Raw genomic sequence first — 22,732 nt, forward strand, 5'->3', positions numbered from 1 at the left:
TGCAGCACCTGGAATCTTGGTTGGAGTATAAAGCACACTGTTGGTTGGAGTATAAAGTGGAACAATCATTTTTCAGAGCTGGTTGGCAAATTTCTTATAAAGTTTAATTCTACCTTATGGCCCAGCAAGTTCACTCTTAAGTACTTACCCAAGAGAAATGAAAACATATGTCCACTAAAAGACTTATATAAGAATATTTCCAGCAGCCTTACTCAAAATATTGTCCATCAACAAAAAATTAGGTGAACGAATTGCAGTGTATTCATATAATGGAATGCTATTTAACAATTGAAAGGAATGAACTACTGACATACACAATAACATGGTTGAATCGCAAAAGTTTAATGTTAAGGAAGCCAGATAAGAGTCTGGGCCATGTGATTCCATTTATGTGAAATCCAAATTCAGGGAAAGTTAATCTATGGAAATAGAAATTAAAAAATAATGGATGTTAAGGGAGGAAAAGAAAGAGAGGGATGGAGAATGGGATGGAAAGGTACATGAGGGAACTTCTCAGATGGTGTAAACGTTCTGCATCTTATTTTTGGTGGTGGTTACACATATTATACAATTGTCCAAAACTCATCATCTGAACATGTGACAACTCTGCACTTTATTTTATGTTAATTACATCTCAGTTAAAAACATTAGGGCATTGATAATGTAGCCTCCACTCAACCTCCCTGAGAAAAACACCTAACAAATCAAAACACTCAAATACTTTATCTGAGGAATGAATCAAAATAAAATGGCAGAAATAATGGTTGAAAAACACCTAAGAGTGAGCAATAAAACCAATAAAAACTTACAGTAAAGATAAAATAATATACTCAGATTTTTTAAATTAATGTAATTATTTATGTAAGAGATAGTGAATGTTATAAAATTAATACTTTAGTAATAGCCTATATATCAAATGCTAAATTGTGGCCCAAAATTCTGAAGTCAGTGGGAAAAGATAAAGCAGTGGTTTGTTTAAAGAAATCTTTAATTAAAAGGACTAAAGGCCTGCTGTAGAAAAAGCCAGTATTATGCTCAAATGTCATATTTTCAAAAGTATTCATTGTAAACTCTTTTTAGAGAATATTGTTTCAATTAAATTCATGGTTCATAAAAGTTGCTTTAGGGACAAAACTGATTTGTTCTCACACTGAGAAGTAATATAGTGTTTACAGAAATCTGTCCTTCTATCTGTAGGGCAGATAGAGCTCATGTAAAAAAGATGTCGTTATAGCTTTATGTAATTAGTTTAGGAAGCAAAATTAAATTACGATTCATTATCTTTCCCCCAGATAAGCTCTAAGAAGTGTATACTTAAGGTTACCTGTTTTGGAAGTCAAAAATTATATTTACTGTTCAAAAGCAAGATAGAAATCTGTAGAATCTGTTATTCTTGTGACTTGCTTAGGGAGTAAAAGTGAGTTAAGGGCAATACAAAATCCATTTGAGAAGGAAAATATAGCCTTGTACTGTGTATAACTCATGTACCTCTTTTTAGGAGGAAAGCTAAGCTGTTACCTGGAAGTGTATTTTCCAGTGGTAAGCAGATAATACTTCTGTATAGAAATACCAAAATTCTGTGCAGATACCATGTAGAAAGGTGAGACTTGTGAGAGTGAAACAGAATGCAAATTCTTGAAATATACCAGGATAATTTGGGTCTCCCCAGCTCCCCACTCTGAATACTTGTTAATGCTCTTGGCTTCCACTACTCTAAGAGACTAGCACATGGTTACTGGAAATAAATGGAATGACTCAATGGGCAAATGGTTGAATAAATCGTGGTAAATATCTACAAGGAAATATTACTGCTAATTAGATCCGTTTTGACATTGTGTACTATTTGTATGTTAAATGAGAAAAAGAAACTTTTAGAATAATGTGTATTGTGAGTATTCATATTGGTAAAAACAATTCAAAAGGGAAAAACTCCCCATATGGTATGAAAACATACCAGCAAATACCATACTAGAAGAGTTAATATTGTTCAGGTTTAAGAGGGAAAACTTGACAGATCTGTTTAAAATGCACATGTCAACTGCTATAAGGAGATGGCTTAGGAAATATGTGGACTATATGTGTAATGGAAAATTCAGGAAAGATGGGTTAACATGGATGAATGGATGAGTGGATGGACTGGTGGATGGAGAAAGGAGAGAAGGAAAGAAAAGAAAGGGAGGAAAGAAAATGATTTTTCTTCAGAAATATGAAGGCCTTGTTCCATTATTGTTCTAGTATCTGATGTTTCTGATGAAAATTCTATTGCCAAAATATATTTTGCTCTTTTTATCCTTATTCTGATTTTTCATAATCAGGATCTAAATGTGAGTCTTTTCTGTTTAAAGAATTTGGTTCCCCTTCAGCTCAGAAAAAATCCTCATGTTGCTTCTTAGACCATTTAGACCCCTCTATTCCCTCTGTTCTATCTTTCAGGCACTACTACTTGCTGGCCATTCGACCTCTTTTACTATTTCTCTAAAATATTCCATATTCTCTTCTTGTTGCTCCACATTTTGATATTTTTTTCATTTTTCCCCTTTTTTAAATTAAAAGGATTATTTTATACACTTTTTTCCTTTTTGGAGCATCCTGTTCTTGTTTTATAGATACAACATCTTAAATTTGTACGTTTCTCGAAGTCCTCCTCTGTGCCGTGAATTATCTCTGTATCCTCCGGGGTCAATTTGTGTGTATGTGTGTGATTGCATTACCCTAAAACAATGAAGAGAAAAGGGAGTGAGATTATAGACAAAGGGTAAGAGATATCCATAGATTCCTCGATGATAGAGAACATATTAAGGATTATTGATGACTAAGAAAGAGGTGAGGAGGGAAATATGCTTCTTAGAATTCATGCTGAGGAATGGATGTGGAAGAAGAAGCCATTGACCTGGTGGAAATGGGTTGCAATTCTAGCACTGTCACTTATCTCCTAGATGATCCTAGGTATTTTACTTAATTCACAACTTTCACTATTATTTAATAGATCTTTATCAAATAGACCAGAATGTCCCAACAGAATGCTCTGTGATAATGGAAATATTCCATATCTCCACTGGCCAATATGGAAGCCACTTGATACATGTGTTTTTTGGGCACATGAAATGCCATTAATGTGAGTAAAGGAGTGAATTTTTATTTTCATTTCCTTTTAATTGTTTCAAATTTAAATAGCCACTTGTGGCTAGTGGCTACAAGAAGAGAAACAGAACAGAAGAGAAATAGACCTTTATTTATCCATACAAAAGTGCTTTTATGAGGTATAACTATTAGAATCATATATACATCAGGGGATGGAATTCTTGGCTACATGATTCAGAATGCCATAGCCAAAGGAAAAAAATAGTATAAAAGAAGTTTAAAAGAGAGCCAGTCTTCTTCTTCCTGAAAGTACTAAGCTTCTGACCTCATTTTCTTTTCTTTTCTTTCTTCTTTCTTTCTTTCTTTCTTTCTTTCTTTCTTTCTTTCTTTCTTTCTTTCTTTCTTACTTACTTTCTTTCTTTCTTTCTTTCTCTCTCTCTCTCTTTTCTTTTTTTTCCTGGTTGTGTGGTATCCACCTGTCTACATCACAGCAAAGGAAGTAGCATAGTTTGTAGGATTGCCCAAGTCAAAAAACATGAACAATACAGTAAATGGCATGAGGCACTCCCCAGAAGGTTTCATTAGGATAAATCTTATCTCAGCTGCAATGGCCTTGCCCACCAGCCCTAATGAGTGACTCTGACTCTCACTGGCTCTTGAATTCATGCCAAAGCCAGCACATATTCACAGCTGAGCTCTCATGGAGCAGCCTCTTGTTTTTGTTATTTGTGGCACTGGACCTCTCCTTGAACGTCAGGGAAGCATCCATTCAGCAGTAGACCCATCCATAGAGTGACTTCTCCCAAAGTTATTGCCACTAGATACACAAAATTTATACTTCCTTTTAAGAATATGGATGGATATATAAACCATTCGTCTTTTAGATTTATATTCTGTATAGGATAGGCATAATCTTGTGAAAAGAGCTCTGGATTTAGGGTCAGAGGAGATGGGCTTTAACCCCAGTTCTGCCATTAGCCAGATGTGTTCTTCCTGTGCAAGTCACTCAGCTGCTCTAGGCCCCAGTTCCCCCAACTGCAAAAGGGGGGCAATTCTACGACATCAACATTAGGATCCCTTACTGCAGTCTAACTGGAAAGGTTGCATCACCCAGAACTGACCCATGTAAATAGGTAGGAGATGGGACAGGTGGATGGCTCTGTTTCTATGCTGCTGGATGCTCATAATAGGTCATCCCAGTAGAAGGAAAACCAACCTGCTAACTGGTAACTTGATGATGTTAGGGACTTTGAGGACACAGTTCTGTGTCCAGATGATGCCATTTCTCACTGTCTATCAGGAGACTCCTCAATCACATGTGGACAAAGGCAGCACAAGCCTGGCAGCCCCATGGGGTTTCCACAGGCAAAGAGCTCCATCCCCGCTACATCGGGAGCTTCTCAGCCTGGCCGTGGTCGATGGTAGTTCTGAGCTCTCAGTGTCAGTATAAGCATCTTGCTTCCACGCCCATCATTATTAACCGTATTTACCTTTGGTCCTTTTCACTTTATCCTCAATAACCTGTTGTCTACTTTATGGAAGATTAAATGCTTGTAGTTCCTGAGAGTGTTTCTGGGTCAATTTGGGGGGGTCTGTGCCCTCTCTGTAAGGACAATATTTTACTTCCCATTAATATGCATTTCACTTCCATAAATGGAAATCCCTTGCAACTATAGGATACTTAAAAAGGCAGAAACCATAGAATAAACATATTTAAAACAGCATGCCAGTTTCTTTTTCAAATAATAAGCATTGCATTTAAAACAATGTGTCTAATAGTTAGTTGGAAAAAATATAATAAATATACCACGGAGTGTCCAAAATTCTGGAAGCATAGGAGAAATAGTATATTTGCGGTACATTATACAGATGGAGAAATTGAGTCTCTGAATGGCTGAGAGCTCAGAGTTGAGTAAGGAGTAGATCAGATCCAGAATCCAAGCCCATATTGGTCTATGTATCTTGTCCCACATTAGGTATAAGAATTTCAAATTAGAACCATCTTCCTAACACAACTGTATATTTTTTTCTCATCAAAAGCTTATAAATACCAAGACAGCAACCAACTCACCTTGAAAGTGATTCAAGACTTTAAAAAATTGGGTCATCTGTAGAGACGTGGGTGGATCTAGAGACTGTCATACGGAGTGAAGTCAGAAAGAGAAAAACAAATATCGTATATTAACGCATATATGTGGAACCTAGAAAAATGGTACAGATGAACCGGTTTGCAGGGCAGAAATTGAGATACAGATGTAGAGAACAAACGTATGGACACCAAGAGTGGAAAATGGAGGGGGCAGGTGGGGTGGTGTGATGAATTGGGAGATTGGGATTGACATATATACACTAACATGTATAAAATGGATAACTAATGAAAACCCGCTGTATAAGAAAAAAAAAAAATGGACATATCAATATTTATGCCACATACTTGAATAAATCTCCATCAGTCTTCTCTACCACTTTTGGTTTTTAACCATATGGGAAAAAATAGTAAATATTCAGTTAAAATAAAGAAACTGCTTTATTTTCTCTAAAAAAAAAGAAAAGGACTTTTTAAAAATGCATTATCTTTTCATTAATTTACTTAAAGAATGTTCTGAAAATATTTGTATACTTTTAAAAAGAAAACTTTTTATCCTGAAGCTCATTTTGTGTATAATGAATGTGTCTTCATTCTGTGACATTAGCTATATGTGCATATCAATGTTCCCTGCTTAAAGTAGAAGTTAATTGCAGGGTGTGTCATGTCTATCCTGTTTATACCACACATGGCCCAGTATCCTAGGCAGCTACAACAATAAAGATTTAAAGAATCATCAAATGTTTGGGCTAAACAAGAGCCTATAAGAGGCCTACACCAGCCTCCTTGCTTCACAGATGAATAAACTGAGGCTCATTCATTTGGTGAGCACAACTTTGTTGGATATCTGCTGTGTGCCTTCCCTAGGTTTCAGTTCAGTAGGTCAGAAAAAGATGAATCAGCCCAGAGACGTCAAATGATTGCCCAAGAACACTCACAGCTGCATGCCACACCTAGGATAAAGACAGTTGGGGCAATGGTGATCAGAACACCTATGGTGTTCAGAACAATGGTGATCAGAACACCATTTCAGGACTGAAATGAGCTGGCACATGTCTGACATCATTTAGGAAGGTGCTAGTGGTAAGAGGCCCAATGGATACAAACTCAGTGAGTATGAAGGGAAGTAAGTGTGGGGAATGTTTTTAAATATTAAGATCTGAGAACTTCACAATACTCTGTAATGGCCTATATGGGAAAAGAAACTAAAAAAAAAAAAAGTGGATATATGTATAACTGATTCACTTTGCTGTACACCCGAAACTTACACAACATTGTAAATCAACTATACTCCAATAAAAATTAAAAAAAAAAAAATCTGAGAACTTCAAAGAAATATTTCCAAGCTTATCTAGCAACGCCACTTGGGTTGAGAGACATGACCTGATGGAACAGTTGAGCATTTAACAGAGGATTCTTCAGAAAAAGCCAGGCTTTGGGGTGGTATGATATTTAAAAGGTACAAGGTGAACCCCATTAGGCTCTCCAGCCTCTAGACATCAAAAAGTCATTTCTGCCCTGGGTGGGAGCAGATGCTCCAGACTCACATCTTTCTCTCATCCACTCTACTCTGTAAGTGAAATCTAAGGGCATTCCTGCCTAAACAGATACCAAATTACAAATGAAATCAAGCCTCCTTGGGCAAACCAGGAGGTTAAGGGGGAAAAAATAAAAGCAAATCCATTTCTATATCACCTCCCTGCCAAGGCAGCAAATCTACAATAAGAACATAGGACACTGAAGGTTATGATGAAAACCTCCCACGCTTGTTCTAGAAAGGACTAGAAGAGGCATTCCAAGCCACTGTGGACCCCAAGCCATCACTGATTCCTCCACCAGATCCTTGGCCTCTGGGCAGACCCAGTTTACCCTTCAAGAAGAATGAGATCATGAAAAGACTAACTCACCATTGTTTACGCCTCCAAAGCCTACTCACTATTAATTCAGGGGGATAGGGCTTCCACCTGGGAAACTTTTCCTTTAGATTATTTATGGCCTCAAGAAGGTTGCCTTTGGAACTGGAGTGCTTCCAATGACTCAGAATCTAGTTCATGTAGAAGGGGCCCAATTTGAGTTTAAACTATATATATTCTAAGGACTTCAGTGTATCTGGACATGTTCCAAGGGCTTTTAAGATGGGATCACAAAGATAAATTCTAATGGAAATCTGAGAAGGTCTAAACCACGTCTTTGGTTCAAGATTAACGGAGCAGTATCACAGTATCACACAGAGGCAGTATGGTGGTGGCATTTCAGTGTAACCTCTGAGTATGCTGGAGGCCCAACGTAGATAGAGACTCTCAAAGAAGAATGAGTGAAAAGATAAAGTCAGTTCAGTGTTTTCTCCATGAGATTGAGAGAACAATTACCCAACAGTATCGGTGTCTGTAAGACCAAGAACTGGTGCTCTCAGTATAAATGTTGGCATCCTTGATGGCACAGATCAGCTGCCTCTATAAGGACATAACCAGGCACTGGAGAGTGGCAATGCCCAGGACACGTGGGGATTGATTAGCATAAGGAGTCGAGGCATTGGGGGAGGAAATGGGGATCTCTGTCCTCACACACCTCCTTCTTCAAAACAAGAAGATTTATTTGCAGAATGCATGTGAGAAACCTGCAAGGATATTCAAAAAAGATTCAGGAGGCATTTGAAAGAAGTTGTTATTCTTGTAGGGACACTGGGAGGTGGAGCCAGAAAAAAGGTGTTTGATGACTATTGTCATGAACATTATTTAGTCCTGTGCTGCTGCAGCCTCTAAACTACAGGTTAAGTAAGAAAAATCTGTGCTCTTTCCTTCTTTAATAAAATGTATTTGAGGAATTCTCTAGCTTGATAAATTATAAAATATCATTTCCATCCTTCTAGTCTGCTTGTGACTCCTCCTGCATCTTCTCTGTGTATTGCCATGTGAATTTCCTCAAAAAGAAGAGCCAGTATAAATGAGAACAATACTTTCTTTGAATAGAGCAATGTCAATGGGTTCCAGAAAGAAGGTACAGCATTTCTGCTGCATTGAGCCATCACCAAAAAACCTGCATAATTTATTCTGTCTGTTACTATCAAGACTGCCCTTTAAACATTCCACTTAAAAATTGCCTTCACAACCGCCCTATTAGGATCAGCTTTTATGTGACTATAAGTGTATATATGTTTGAGTGAAGAAATGTCACATAGATATTCCCATTTATATTTTTTCCTTTGGTGAGTGTGTTTATTCGGGCAGTTTCCAACACAAAAGACACTGCAAACAACAATACATTTGAACATGAAATGGGGCAGGGTGGGGCGGGGTGGGGCGGGGAGGGAGGGTTGGTGTAGAATGACATTCCTTCTTGCTCCAATTCAAGACACTGATGGAGTTACTAAACTGGGAGATTCTGGGCCTTAGGTATATAGAGAGAATTAACAACTGATTAGTGTTCAGAAGTGTCATACATTTCCCCATATGCTATTGAATAGGGGAGACTTTCTCATATTTCAGATAAAACTGTGTGCATACATCATTCACACGGTGTGATCTTGGGCAATTAGCTCAACCTCTCTGGCTGAAATCTTCCAATTCATAAAATAAAAATAAAATAACTGCCTTTCTCTCCCTCATAGGATTGTTGTAAGATATTATCACATAAAGTAGAAAATCATGATACAGATATATTTCTATTTCTATTTCATTACAATTAGCCTCATTTAAAAAAAAAGAAATTATCATTTAAAAGTTAAATGGTCGGGCTTCCCTGGTGGCGCAGTGGTTGAGAGTCTGCCTGCTAATGCAGGGAACACGGGTTCAAGCCCTGGTCTGGGAAGATCCCACATGCCGCGGAGCAACTAGGCCCGTGAGCCACAACTACTGAGCCTGCGCGTCTGGAGCCTGTGCTCTGCAACAAGAGAGGCCACGATAGTAAGAGGCCCGCGCACCGTGATGAAGAGTGGCCCTCGCTCGCCGCAACTAGAGAAAGCCCTCGCACAGAAATGAAGAACCAACATAACAATCAATCAATCAATCAATCAATCAATCTTAAAAAAAAAAAAGTATTAAAAAAAAGTTAAATGGTCCCTAGAAATATCTATGTGAGTGACATCAGTAAGAAGGCAGAATAGTCCCAGTCCTTGATTCCTCATAGAAACAGATTTCACAATGCTATATGAACCAAAATACCTTTATGAAAGGTCTAGATTACAGTAAGAGGTTACAGTACTCAAGATGAGCACACGTCTTAGAATGGCCATCATCAAAAAAAGAATAATACTAAGTGTTGGCAAGGATATGGGAAAATTGAAATCTTTTTACACAATCTCATTTCTTGGAATTTATCCAAAAGAATTAAAATCAGGATCTTGAAGAGGTTTATGCATCCCCCTGTTTGTTGTGGCATTATTTACAAGAGCTGAGATGTGAAAACAACCCAAATGTCCATCAATGGATGAATGGATAAAGAAAATGAGGAATATACATACAGTGGAGTATTATTCATCCAGAAAAAGGATACCCTGCCATAAGCAACAACACAGATGAATCTTGAGAACAGGATGCTAGGTGAAATAAGCCAATCTCAGAAGAACAAATACTGCATGCTTCCACTTATATGAGGAATCTAAGGCGGTAAAGAAACAGAAAATAGAATGGTGGTTGCCAGGGGTGGGGGGAGGTAGGAAATGGGGGAGATGCTGTTAAAAGGGTATAAAGTTTCAGTCATGCAAGATGAATAAGTTCTAGAGACCTGTTGTACAACATTGTGTTTATAGTTAACACTACTGTACTGTACACTTAAAAATGTGTTTAAAGAGTAGATCTCATGTTATCTGTTCTTACCACAATTAAAAAAAGAAAAAGAATTAAGTAAGGGCCCTTTTAGGGTGACTCCATCCCACAGCCTAAAATACTGTAATGCTGAATTCCAAAATAGTTGACAAAATTTGGGAACTAAGTCTGTATGGAATATTTGGTGGGACAGGAGGGAGAGGTTTAGGTCAAATGTTCCCTGAGATTCAAGGCAATAACTCCTCTTTTGCTGTAATTATGGTATTTCATAACTCAGTGTAATGTACAACTGAGTTTGTACCCTATCATTTGGAAGAGAAAGAGGCAGAAATCACACAGCAGTTTTTCACCTGAATAGTAAACATTGGAAAAGAAATGTAGGTTAAGAAAAAATTAACCAAGTTTGTGCCCATAGGTAACAATGTCTCTGGTGCATCAACAATGCTCTGTCAGTGCCTTTGGCTAATGGCATGAGGCCCGTGGTCAGACAATCTTTTGGCAAGAGGAACATGTGACTCTTAGGACATTGCCTGTGATAGACCCTGGGAGCCACACACCCAATTGTAATGCATCCAAGAAGTGTTTCCTCTGTTCTCTTTAGGGCTCCAACACTGTACTTACTGATGAATGAAGAGCTTTTATCCCACCTGTTACCATGAAGCAGGTGGTTGCTAGGGACAAAGCTGGTGGGCGGGAGTCCTGCCTCTCCAGTTAAGCCACTTTGGAGGATGTGAACAGGGTTGAGAATTGGAGAATGCCAGCGGCCACATCTGGATGCTGGTTCAAGTTTCTGCCCCACCCCATTCTAAGGAAACAAAGGAGGGAGGGACAGCATTTTCTAGCTGAAAGTGAGACTCAGATATTGGGAAATGTCAGAAATCAAGAGAGGCTTCTCACTCTCACTTTATCCCACGCTGTGCTCTTGAACAATATTTAGGAAAATATTTAGTGAAAATGTTAAGGATGCTATAAGTCCATTTTAAAAAAATCAAACAAAAAATCGTCCTTATAAGCACCAAAAATGAGCATTGTATAAAATGAATATCCATAATTAGCTTTACATTTGCTCTAGAAGTGTTTGGATTCTTCATGAAACTGCACAAGAGGAGTCATTTGTAGATTCTTATATGCCATTTGGTATTAGATGAAATAGCTTCATTAGTAATAATTGTATACTTAACAGTTTGTTATGTCAGAGAAATTCTTGATCAGTATTCAAGTATAAGTGCTTTGGGAAAATCATTGATTTAAAAATGTTTTCTATTAAATTTCTTTTCAGAAATTACCCAGTAACACCTACTCAGTAACCTAGTTACTCATTGATGATACATTAAGAAAAAGTTAATATTCATCCCATTTTCCCAGGTAAACCAGAGAATAATTTTGTATATTTCTCTATGCCCCACAAGTGTGTATGGTATTTTGTAATGTTTTTACAAAACCAATATTATTCATATTAGTCTCAATCTCTTTTTCTCACTTAGCAATCATTCATGAGTGTTCCTCCAAGTCAGTCTTAGAGATCTAAGTCCTTCCTTATCATAGTTGCAAAATTGTTCATTCTATGGGTGTATCACAATTTGCCCAATCATTGCACAGATAATGGACATTCAGGTTGTGTCCTGGGTTTTTTGTTTGTTTGTGGCTGTTTGTTTTTCTATTACAAACAATGCTGTGAACAACTTGATAGATGTGATACATATGTCTTTGAGTCCTGGTACTTTTATTTACAAAGGATAGATTGCTACAAGCAAGATTTGGGATCAAATTGCACAAGCATTTTTATTTTACCAGTTAATGCTTGTTTATTTTCCAAAGGTAGCAGCAATTTTACACTCGACATCAATGTATGAAAGTACCTATTTGCTTGAATCATTGCCAACATTGGAGGTCGCTGTACTTTAGCATTTTTGCCATTCTCATAGCTGTCAGTGGACTTTTAGACTTAAAAAGATAGATTTGTAATTTCTTGTTCCTTTATACTTTAAAGGAGTACTATAAAGGAGTACTATTATAAAATGTTCCTTTTAAGTAGAAAAGCTTACATGTTCTAATTTACCCCATCAGACTTTTATTACAATAACAATTTTACAACATAACAGATATAGAAAACAACCAACATCTCTCCATAAATATTTTCCAGTTCTTGTCCATATGCATTTCAGTTTTACAAAGATATGGTTTAGCATAGTGTAATTTTGCACTTTCAATATTTTAGTATACATTAGAAGATAAATACTTTCCCTGTCTTCCCTGTTAACAGCTGCTTAATGTTTCATGGTTTGTATCTGTGAACTCATTAATGATTCACCCATTGTTGAATGTCTGAGCTACTTTTCTGGTTTAATAATTACAGATAACTGTGAAGTGAAAATATTCATAAATATGAAGTCATCCTTTTTTAAGCAGATTTTCCTTGGATAAATTTCCAAGAAGGGAATAGAATAAATGTGTTAAGAGATCTTGAGACACTGTACCAAACTCTTTTCCAAAAGGGTAGTACCTATTCATCCAGGCACAAGCAAAGGATTAGATTTCTTTCTTTTTTTTTCAAACATCTTTACTGGAGTATAATTGCTTTACAATGGTGTGTTAGTTTCTGCTTTATAACAAAGTGAACCAGTTATACATATACATATGTCTAAATTTCTGAATGACATGTCAAGATCTCTAAATTAGGACCTGGCAATCTCTATTTTTCATCAAGGTTTTTTTTTGACATTTTAAAACCACTCTATGCCATTAGAAACAGTGGCTATCCTTGGGCGAAGAAATGACTGGAATAGGAAGAAAACAAGGTGCTGTGGCCCTGTTTATGTTCTATTTCTTGATTTGGAAACCAATTAGTCAGATGTGTTCAGTTTGTGAAGACTAGGAGAGTAGGACCCTTCAGATTGGAGCACTTTTCTCTATGTACATCATACATCAATAACTGTCCAAGAAACATGCTGCAGGAATTTTATGAGAATGTCTGTCACATTGCAGAAAGACACATGAAGGCTCTAGAACATTTTGCCAGGCACCACTTTGGATTGGATTTGAATTATCTATATACATCATATGTTTTGCTACGTACCATCAAGGATGTTCCAAAGCACCAAGTCCTGCAGGTGTTAGGAAATTGCCCCAAGTTCCAGATGATCAAACATTCTTTGTTTCCTAAACTTTGGCAGCAGTCTGATGGAGGCACCATTAGGAAAACCAGATCTGTCAATCTGGAGCTTACTGTTTCTCAAATTAAACTTTGGGGAACTCACCTGGTGACAATGCCCAGGAAGGTTAGATAACTGTTCTGAGACCTGCAGCTAACTAGTGGTAGAGCTAGAACTAAACCCAGGCCTCCAGTTTCCAAGAACGGGGTTTTCTCCCAACCTTCTCCCCAGCCTGAGGCCAGTGTCATACAAAAAGTTGTTGATTGAAGTCCTTCAGTGAACTCCAGCGGGGCCTGGTTTAACCTCTCCAGGTATATTTTTAGTCCTTCCCCAAGATATTCTCAACCTTACTTCTCTGTTAATTTGGAACCTATACTCTCCTGCTGGGAGAACCATGGACTTTTATGCTTTACACCTGTTGCCTCCTTCACCTAGAAGATCCTCCTGTGTTCAGTTCTTCGAATATCTTACCTTATTTAAAATACTCAAAACCAAGATGGCGGATTAGAAGGAAGCGCTCTCACTCCCCCTTGCAAGAACACCAGAATCACAACTAGCTGCTGGACAATCATCGACAGGAGGACACTGGAACTCACCAAAAAATATACCCCACATCCAAAGCCAAATGAGAAGCCACAATGAGACGGTAGGAGGGGTGCAATCACAGTAAAACCAAATCCCATAACTGCTGGGTGGGTGACTCACAGACTAGAGAACACTTATACTACAGAAGTCCACCCACTGGAGTGAAGGTTCTGAGCCCCACGTCAGGCTTCCCAACCTGGGGGTCTGGCAACGGGAGGAGGAATTCCTAGAGAATCAGATTTTGAAGGCTCCTGGGATTTGATTGCAGGACTTCGACAGAACTGGGGGAAACAGAGACCCCACTCTTGGAGGGGACATACAAAATAGTGTATGCATCAGGACCCAGGGGAAGGAGCAGTGACCCCATAGAGACTGAACCAGACCTCCCTGCTAGTGTTGGAGGGTCTCCTGCAGAGGCGGGGGGTGGCTCTGGCTCACTGTGGGGACAAGGAAACTGGCAGCAGAAGTTCTGGGAAGTACTCCTTGGCGTGAGCCCTCCCAGAGTCTGCCAGTAGCCCCACCAAAGAGCCCAGATAGGCTCTAGTGTTGGGTTGCCTCGGGCCAAACAACTAACAAGGAGGGAACCCAGCCCCACCCATCAGCAATCAAGAGGATTAAAGTTTTACTGAGCTCCACCCACCAGAGCAACACTCAGTTCTACCCACCACCAGTCCCTCCGATCAGAAAACTTGCACAAGCCTCTTAGATAGCCACATCCACCAGAGGGCAGACAGCAGAAGCAAGAAGAACTACTATCCTGCAGCCTGTGGAACAAAAACCACATTTACAGAAACATAGACAAGAGGAAAAGGCAGAGGGCTAGAAAAGGACCTACAAAAACAAACCCAAAACAATAAAGAAAATGGTCATAGGAACATACCTATTAATAATTACCTTAAAGGTGAATGGATTAACTGCTCCAACCAAAAGACACAGGCCTGCTGAATGGATAAAAAAACAAGACACATATATATGCTGTCTACAAGAGACACACTTCAGACCTAGGGACACATACAGACTGAAAGTGAGGGGATGGAAAAAGATATTCCATGCAATTGGAAATCAAAAGAAAGCTTGAGTAGCAATTCTCATATCAGAAAAATTAGACTTTAAAATAAAGAATGTTACAACAGACAAGGAAGGACACTACATAATGATCAAGGGAGCAATCCAAGAAGAAGATATAACAATTATAAATATATATGCACCCAATATAGGAGCACATCAACACATAAGGCAACTGCTAACAGCTATAAAAGAGGAAATCGACAGTAATACAATCCTAGTGGGGGACTTTAACGCCTCACTTACACCAATGGACAGATCATCCAAAATGAAAGTAAATAAGGAAGCAGAAGTTTTAAATGACACAATAGACCAGATAGATTTAATTGATATTTATAGGACATTCCATCCGAAAACAGCAGATTACACTTTCTTCTCAAGTGCACACGGAACATTCTCCAGGACAGATCACATCTTGGGTCACAAATCAAGCCTCAGTAAATTTAAGAAAATTGAAATCATATCAGGCATCTTTTCTGACCACAACACTATGAGATTAGAAATGAATTACAGGGGAAAAAATGTAAAAATCACAAACACATGGAAGCTAAACAATACGTTACTAAATAACCAAGAGATCACTGAAGAAATCAAAGAGGAAATCAAAAAATACCTAGAGGCAAATGACAATGAAAACACGATGATCCAAAACCTATGGGATGCAGCAAAAGCAGTTCTAAGAGGGAAGTTTATAGCTATACAAGCCTACCTAAAGAAACAAGAAAAATCTCAAATAAACAATCTAACCTTACACCTAAAGGAACTAGAGAAAGAAGAACAAACAAAACCCAAAGTTAGAAGAAGGAAAGAAATCATAAAGATCAGAGCAGAAATAAATGAAATAGAAACAAAGAAAACAATAGGATAGTTCAATAAGATTAAAAGTTGGTTCTTCAAGAAGATAAAATTGATAATCCATTAGCCAGACTCATAAAGAAAAAGAGAGAGAGGACTCAAATCAATAAAATTAGAAATGAAAAAAGAGAAGTTACAACAGACAATGCAGAAATACAAAGCATCCTAAGACACTACTACAAGTAACTCTATGCCAATAAAATGGACAATTTGGAAGAAATGGACAAATTCTTAGAGAGGTATAACCTTCCAAGACTGAACCAGGAAGAAATAAAGAATATGAACAGACCAATCACAACTAATGAAATTGAAGCTGTGATTAAAAATCTTCCAACAAACAAAAGTCCAGGACCAGATGGCTTCACAGGTGAATTCTATAAAACATTTAGAGGAGAACTAACACCCATCCTTCTCAAACTCTTTCAAAAAATTGTGGAGGAAGGAACACTCCCAAACTCATTCGATGAGGCCACCATCACCCTGATACCAAAACCAGACAAAGATACTACAATAAAAGAAAATTACAGACCAATATCACTGATGAATATAGATGCAAAAATCCTCAAGAAAATACTAGCAAATAGAATCCAACAACACATTAAAAGGATCATGCACCATGATCAAGTGGGATTTATCCCAGGGATGCAAGGATTCTTCAATATACGCAAGTCAGTCAATGTGATACACGATATTAACAAATTGAAGAAGAAAAACCATATGACCATCTCAATAGATGCAGAAAAAGCTTTTGACAAAATTCAACACCCATTTATGATAAAAACTCTCCAGAAAGTGGGCATAGAGGGAACCAACCTCAACATAATAAAGGCCATATACAACAAACCCACAGCAAACATAATTCTCAGTGGTGAAAAACTGAAAGCATTTCCTCTAAGATCAGGAACAAGACAAAGATGTCCACACTCACCACTATTATTCAACATAGTTTTGGAAGTCCTAGCCACGACAATCAGAGAAGAAAAAGAAATAAAAGGAATACAAATTGGAAAAGAAGAAGTAAAACTGTCACTGTTTTGCAGATGACATGATACTATACATAGAGAATCCTAAAGATGCCACCAGAAAACTACTAGAGCTAAGCAATGAATTTGGTAAAGTTGCAGGATACAAAATTAATGCACAGAAATCTCTTGCATTCCTATACACTAATGATGAAAAATCTGAAAGAGAAATTAAGGAAACACTTCCACTTACCATTGCAACAAAAAGAATAAAATACCTAAGTATAAACTTACCTAGGGAGACAAAAGACCTGTATGCAGAAAACTATAAGACACTGATGAAACAAATTAAAGATGATACAAACAGATGGAGAAATATACCATGTTCTTGGATTGGAAGAATCAATAGTGTGAAAATGACTATACTACCCAAAGCAATGTACAGATTCAATACAATCCCTATCAAATTACCAATGGCATTTTTTACAGAACTAGAACAAAAAATCTTAAAATTTGTATGGAGACACAAAAGACCCCGAATACCCAAAGCAGTCTTGTGGGGAAAAAAACGGAGCTGGAAGAATCAGACACCCAGACATCAGAATATACTACAAAGCTACAGTAATCAAGACAATATGGTACTGGCACAAAAACAGGAATATAGATCAATGGAACAAGATAGAAAGCCCAGAGGTAAACCCACACACCTATGGTCAACTAATCTATGACAAAAGAGGCAAGGATATACAATGGAGAAAAGACAGTCAGTCTCTTCAATAAGTGGTGCTGGGAAAACTGGACAGCTACATGTAAAAGAATGAAATTAGAACACTCCCTAATACCATACACAAAAATAAACTCAAAATGGATTAGAGATGTAAATGTTAGACCAGACACTATAAAACTCTTAGAGGAAAACATAGGAAGAACACTCTTTGACATAAATCACAGCAAGTTCTTTTTTGATCCACATCCTAGAGTAATGGAAATAAAAACAAAAATAAACAAATGGGACCTAATGCAACTTCAAAGCTTTTGCACAGCAAAGGAAACCATAAACAAGACGAAAAGACAACCCTCAGAATGGGAGAAAATATTTGCAAATGAATCAACGGACAAAGGATTAATCTCCAAAATATGTAAAGAGCTCATGCAGCTCAATATTAAAAACTCAAACAACCCGATCCTAAAATGGGCCGAAGACCTAAATAGACATTTCTCCAAAGAAGACATACAGATGGCCAAGAAGCACATGAAAATCTGCTCAACATCACTAATTATTAGAGAAATGCAAATCAAAACTACAATGAGGCACCACCTCACTCACACCAGTTTGAATGGGCATCATCAGAAAATCTACAAACAACAAATGCTAGAGAGAGTGTGGAGAAAAGGGAACCCTCTTGCCCTGTTGGTGGGAATGTAAATTGATATAGCCGCTATGGAGAACAGTGTGGAGGTTCCTTAAAAAACTAAAAATAAAATTACCATATGATCCAGCAATCCCACTACTGGGCATACACCCAGAGAAAACCATAATTCAAAAAGACACATGCACCCCAATGTTCACTTCAGCACTATTTACAATAGCCAGGTCATGGAAGCAACCTAAATGCCCATCGACAGATGAATGGGTAAAGAAGATATGGTACATATACACAATGGAATATTAGTCAGCCATAAAAAGGAACGAAATTGGGTCATTTGTTGAGACGTGGATGGATCTAGAGACTGTCATACAGAGTGAAGTAAGTCAGAAAGAGAAAAACAAATATCGTATATTAATGCATGTATGCGGAACCTAGAAAAATGGTACAGATGAGCCAGTTTGCAGGGCAGAAGTTGAGACACAGATGTAGAGAATGGACATATGGACACCAAGGGGGGAAAACTGCGGTGAAGTGGGGATGGTGGTGTGCTGAATTGGGCGATTGGGATTGACATGTATACACTGATGTGTATAAAACTGATGCCTAATAAGAACCTGCAGTATAAAAAAACAAACAAAACAACTAATACTAAACTTTCATTGGGTTATTTGTATGGAAATATGTTAATATAAATGTTTCAGACATTACATGAAATTTCTAAAAATCTTATATTTGTATTTGTATGGAAATATGTATGGAAATATGTTAATATAAATGTTTCAGACATTACATGAAATTTCTAAAAATCTTGTATTTGTATGGAAATATGTATGGAAATATGTTAATATAAATGTTTCAGACATTACATGAAATTTCTAAAAATCTTATATTTGTATTTGTATGGAAATATGTATGGAAATATGTTAATATAAATGTTTCAGACATTACATGAAATTTCTAAAAATCTTATATGTTCTGGTATAATGTTATAAGTCATAATCCTAGTTATTACTTCAAAATGTATATCTCAGAAATAACTAATTTTCTTGTCAACTGCATTATTATGAACTTTCATCAAATCTTTAACCGTGGTCATTTTTAAGTCTTTTGTCATTTACAGACAGTTCTGGGTGGACTCTGATGATTTTGCAAATATGTTCCTATAAAAGGGTTTCATCTTCAAGAAATTCATGGAAAAGACTCTGACAAGTACAGGTTTCTGGTAACTGACTGGACTGCTGAACTGAATGAATAAGCATTTTCAGAACTCTAATGAAAAACTGATGAACTCATAAAAGTGCTAACAAAAGATCAAGATGAAAAAAAAAATTAATTACATGGGACTGAGTGAACTGATGAGGATGAGTATAATTTTTGTGACTTTCTGTCTGAATTTAAAAAAAAAAAAAAAAAAATCCCACAAGGACTCAGAGGCAAAGAATATACAAATCAATTTTCACTGCAAAGTAAAGGAGCTGTTATAGTGGAGGATTACTGGACTGAATGTCAATATTATGACATAGTATGAGTGTGTTTCATGTTTGGTAATTGCAATCATTGTTGCTTTTGTTGTGGTCATCCATGTACAATGCTTGGTGTCAGTCTATTTATCTCTTGTAAAAATAAAATACAGTGTGTGTGTGTGAAAAAAAAAAAAAAAAGAACCTGCTGTATAAAAAAATAAATAAAATAAAATTCAAAACCAAAAAAAACTCCACACAGCAATCTAATAAAGTAATTTTTACAAATAACAACTTGTCCCACTGCACACAGATACTAAATTTTCACCCAATTCTGTTTAATTCCAGATCCCATGTCTGAACCCCTCCCCCTTGCTGCCTCTGTTCCCATAGCAACTATGAGTCTTGTTAGTTACATGCACACTTGCATGGGCAAAGTCTCCTTTGCCCTTCCTTACAACACTCTGAACTAAGCATTATTATTGTCCCCACTTATAGATGAATAAACTGAAGCGCAGAATGGTGAACGGGCTTGCCCAAGGTCACACTATGATTATAATCCATACCACATAATTTAGTCTCTGATTCTATAACATCTTTCAGTTAATTTTCTACACATTTACTTAGGACTTATTGAAAGTGCATTAAACTGGATGCTCTGGGAATTAGAAAGATTGTTTATAAATTGCTTCCTGTGTGTTAGATTGAGTCTCTTCCACTTACTTTGTAAGATCCTAAGTAGAACAGATCTCATCCTGCTTGTCAGCCTCCCCCCCACAGTGCTTAGCCCAGCCTGGGGTCCAGAGTAAGTATGTACATAATACTAGGATTGTCTCATCTTGCCCACCAAGACAACCAGATGCCAATAGGCAACCAAGCATTCTTTTCCTGAGATTGATTCCAGGGTCATTCATTTCCTGGTCATTCTTATTTTTCTTATTAGAAAAAAAAAATTCCATTGCATTTTTTAAACAATTTTTTAATTCAAACCAGCCCTAAGCAAAAGTGGGAATTCCAACCTCCCAAAAACATGTAGAAAATCACTGACTGGTTTGCCATTAGAAATTCTTCCCTGAAATGATAGTAAACATATCAAGTTTCAGGAAAAAAATACAATGAATTTTTAAGCATTATCAATGCAAAAATGCTTTGAAATCTTAAGAATAAAGTTCAATGGCACCAAAATCACAAGTGAAAAAGCAAAACAGGTAAATTTGACTTCATCAAAATTTAAAACTTTTGTGCTTTAAAGAATACCATCAAGAAGGTAAAAAAGACAACCTACAGAATGGGAGAAAATATTTGCAAATCATATATATGACAGAACACTTGTAACTAAAATACATAAAGAATTCTTACAACTTAATAGTAAAAAGACAAATAACCTAATTTAAAAGTAGGCAGAGGACTTGAATAGAATCCTTCCTCCAAAGAAGATATGCACATAATCAATAATCTCATGAAGAGATGCTCAATATCATTATCAATCAGGGAAATGACTAGTGAGATACCACTTCATACTTACTAGAATATCTGTAATAAAAAAACCCAGATAATTACAACTGTTAGTGTGGATGTGGAGAAATTAGAACCCTCATCCATTGCTGGGTGCAATGTAAAATGGTGCAGCCACATTGGAAAGCAGTCTGGCAGTTCCTCAAATGTTAAACATAGAGTTAACATATGGCCCAGAAATTCCACTCCTATGTGTATACTCAAGAGAAATAAAAACCTGTACACAAATGTTCATAGCAGCATTATTCATAATAAACAAAAGGTGGAAACAATCCAAATATCCATCAACTGGTGAGTGGATAAACAAAATGTGGTATATCTCTACAGTGGAATATTATTAAACCTTAAAAAGGAATAAAGTAATGAAAGAAGCCATTCCCAAAAGAACACACATTGTGTGATTCCATTGATATGAAATGTCCAGAAAAGGTAAAACTATAGAGACAAAAAGTAGATGAATGGTTGTCTAGCTAGGGGGAAATGGTGGGGAGGTAGGGGGAGGGAGAAACTGAGGAGAAATGAAGAGTGACTGCTAATGGGTGTGGAGTTTCCTTTTAGAGTAATGAAGATGTTCTAACATTGATTTGGTGATGATTGCACAACTCTGAGTGGAGTGAAAACCATTGAATTGTATCTTTTAAATGAGTAAATTGTGTGATATTCAATTTCAAAACATTAGAAGAAAATATCTGATGACCTACCTCTGCATTCAAAAGAAGCTGAGGTATAATTGATGCCCATGTTACTTGTGGTATGTTTCTGTGAATTTTTTCACATTTCATTATGTACGCGTGATTTCTTCATACTCATCCTCATACTGATATGGCAAGCACTAGATATTAACTAGCTGGAAATGGAGTGAGGGAAAGTTGTCAGGTTTCCAGACCTGGAAAAACAGATTGAGTATAGATTTGGTATGTTGCCAGCTTAAGTTTCCTGCACTAGCTCACTCACAGGAGAAAAAAAAAAAAAGTAGCCATTTGGAAGAGAAGATGATGTGATTAAATGTGTCAACAAATATCTTCTGGATATTTAACCAATCGTGGTTACTGGGCAACTAACACCCTATTCAAAGGTCAAAACCCAGTTAATATACAACCCTACCTTCCCCATTTCTGTTCAGAGTAGAGTGAATTCATCACAATGTGTCTGTGTATGTGCATACATGACAGAGGACAAATCTGGCGGGAAAGGAAACTTACTATGATAATAGTGGTAACAATTTTAAGATTCTATAAAATGAATGTTATCCAGCAATAAGAATGAATAAATTACCATTACACACAACTATATGGAAAAATCTCACAATCATAATGTTGAGTAAAAGAAGGGAGACACAAAAGAGTACATTTTGCATGGTTGCATTAATATGAAGTCAAAAAGAAGGCCAGCTAATCTGTGCTGGTACAAGTCAGAATAGTGACTACCCTTAGGAAAGTTATGACTGGACAGGGCATAGGGCTGAAGGATTGTCCTTAGGTCTAGTCATTCCACATATTTTCTCTATCTGGAAGTTCAAGAAGAAGTGCAGCTCTGCAAAATGTCATGAACCAAGAGATCAGGGCAGGAAAAAAAGCAATGAAGACAAGCCAGTCTGAAGAAAGCAAAAATTCTTATATATATTATAAGAAGTACATCATTACTGGTACCATTCGACTCTGAATCACACCTTCCATGTGGTTTGGAGTAGTGAGAAAAAGGAAAATAATCAGGATTCACTGACCGATTTTGAATCTGAACACCAAGCCGATATAAAGCATTATCATTTGCGCTTTTCTCTTTCCACTGAGGAGAAGAAGAATTCATTTGATCACCAATTACTAATTAATTGTGAAGTC

At 37.0% G+C, this 22,732-nt stretch overlaps 2 long non-coding RNA genes across 2 annotated transcripts in view; one reads left to right on the forward strand and one right to left on the reverse strand.

Annotated features, from left to right (window-relative positions):
* The window catches only part of LOC309612918, a 98,555-nt gene that overhangs the window by 60,054 nt on the left and 15,769 nt on the right, over window positions 1-22,732 (forward strand). The gene's annotated exons all lie outside the window — the stretch shown is intronic.
* On the reverse strand, window positions 960-15,694 carry LOC309612917. The gene is made up of 3 exons (XR_014235408.1): window positions 6,193-15,694; window positions 3,489-6,159; window positions 960-3,428 (listed from the first exon to the last, which is right to left on the reverse strand). It is a non-coding gene; the product is annotated as an uncharacterized lncRNA (long non-coding RNA).

The sequence above is a fragment of the Balaenoptera borealis genome (assembly GCF_965194805.1).
Source record: "Balaenoptera borealis genome assembly, chromosome: 16".
NCBI classification, from domain to species: domain Eukaryota; kingdom Metazoa; phylum Chordata; class Mammalia; order Artiodactyla; family Balaenopteridae; genus Balaenoptera; species Balaenoptera borealis.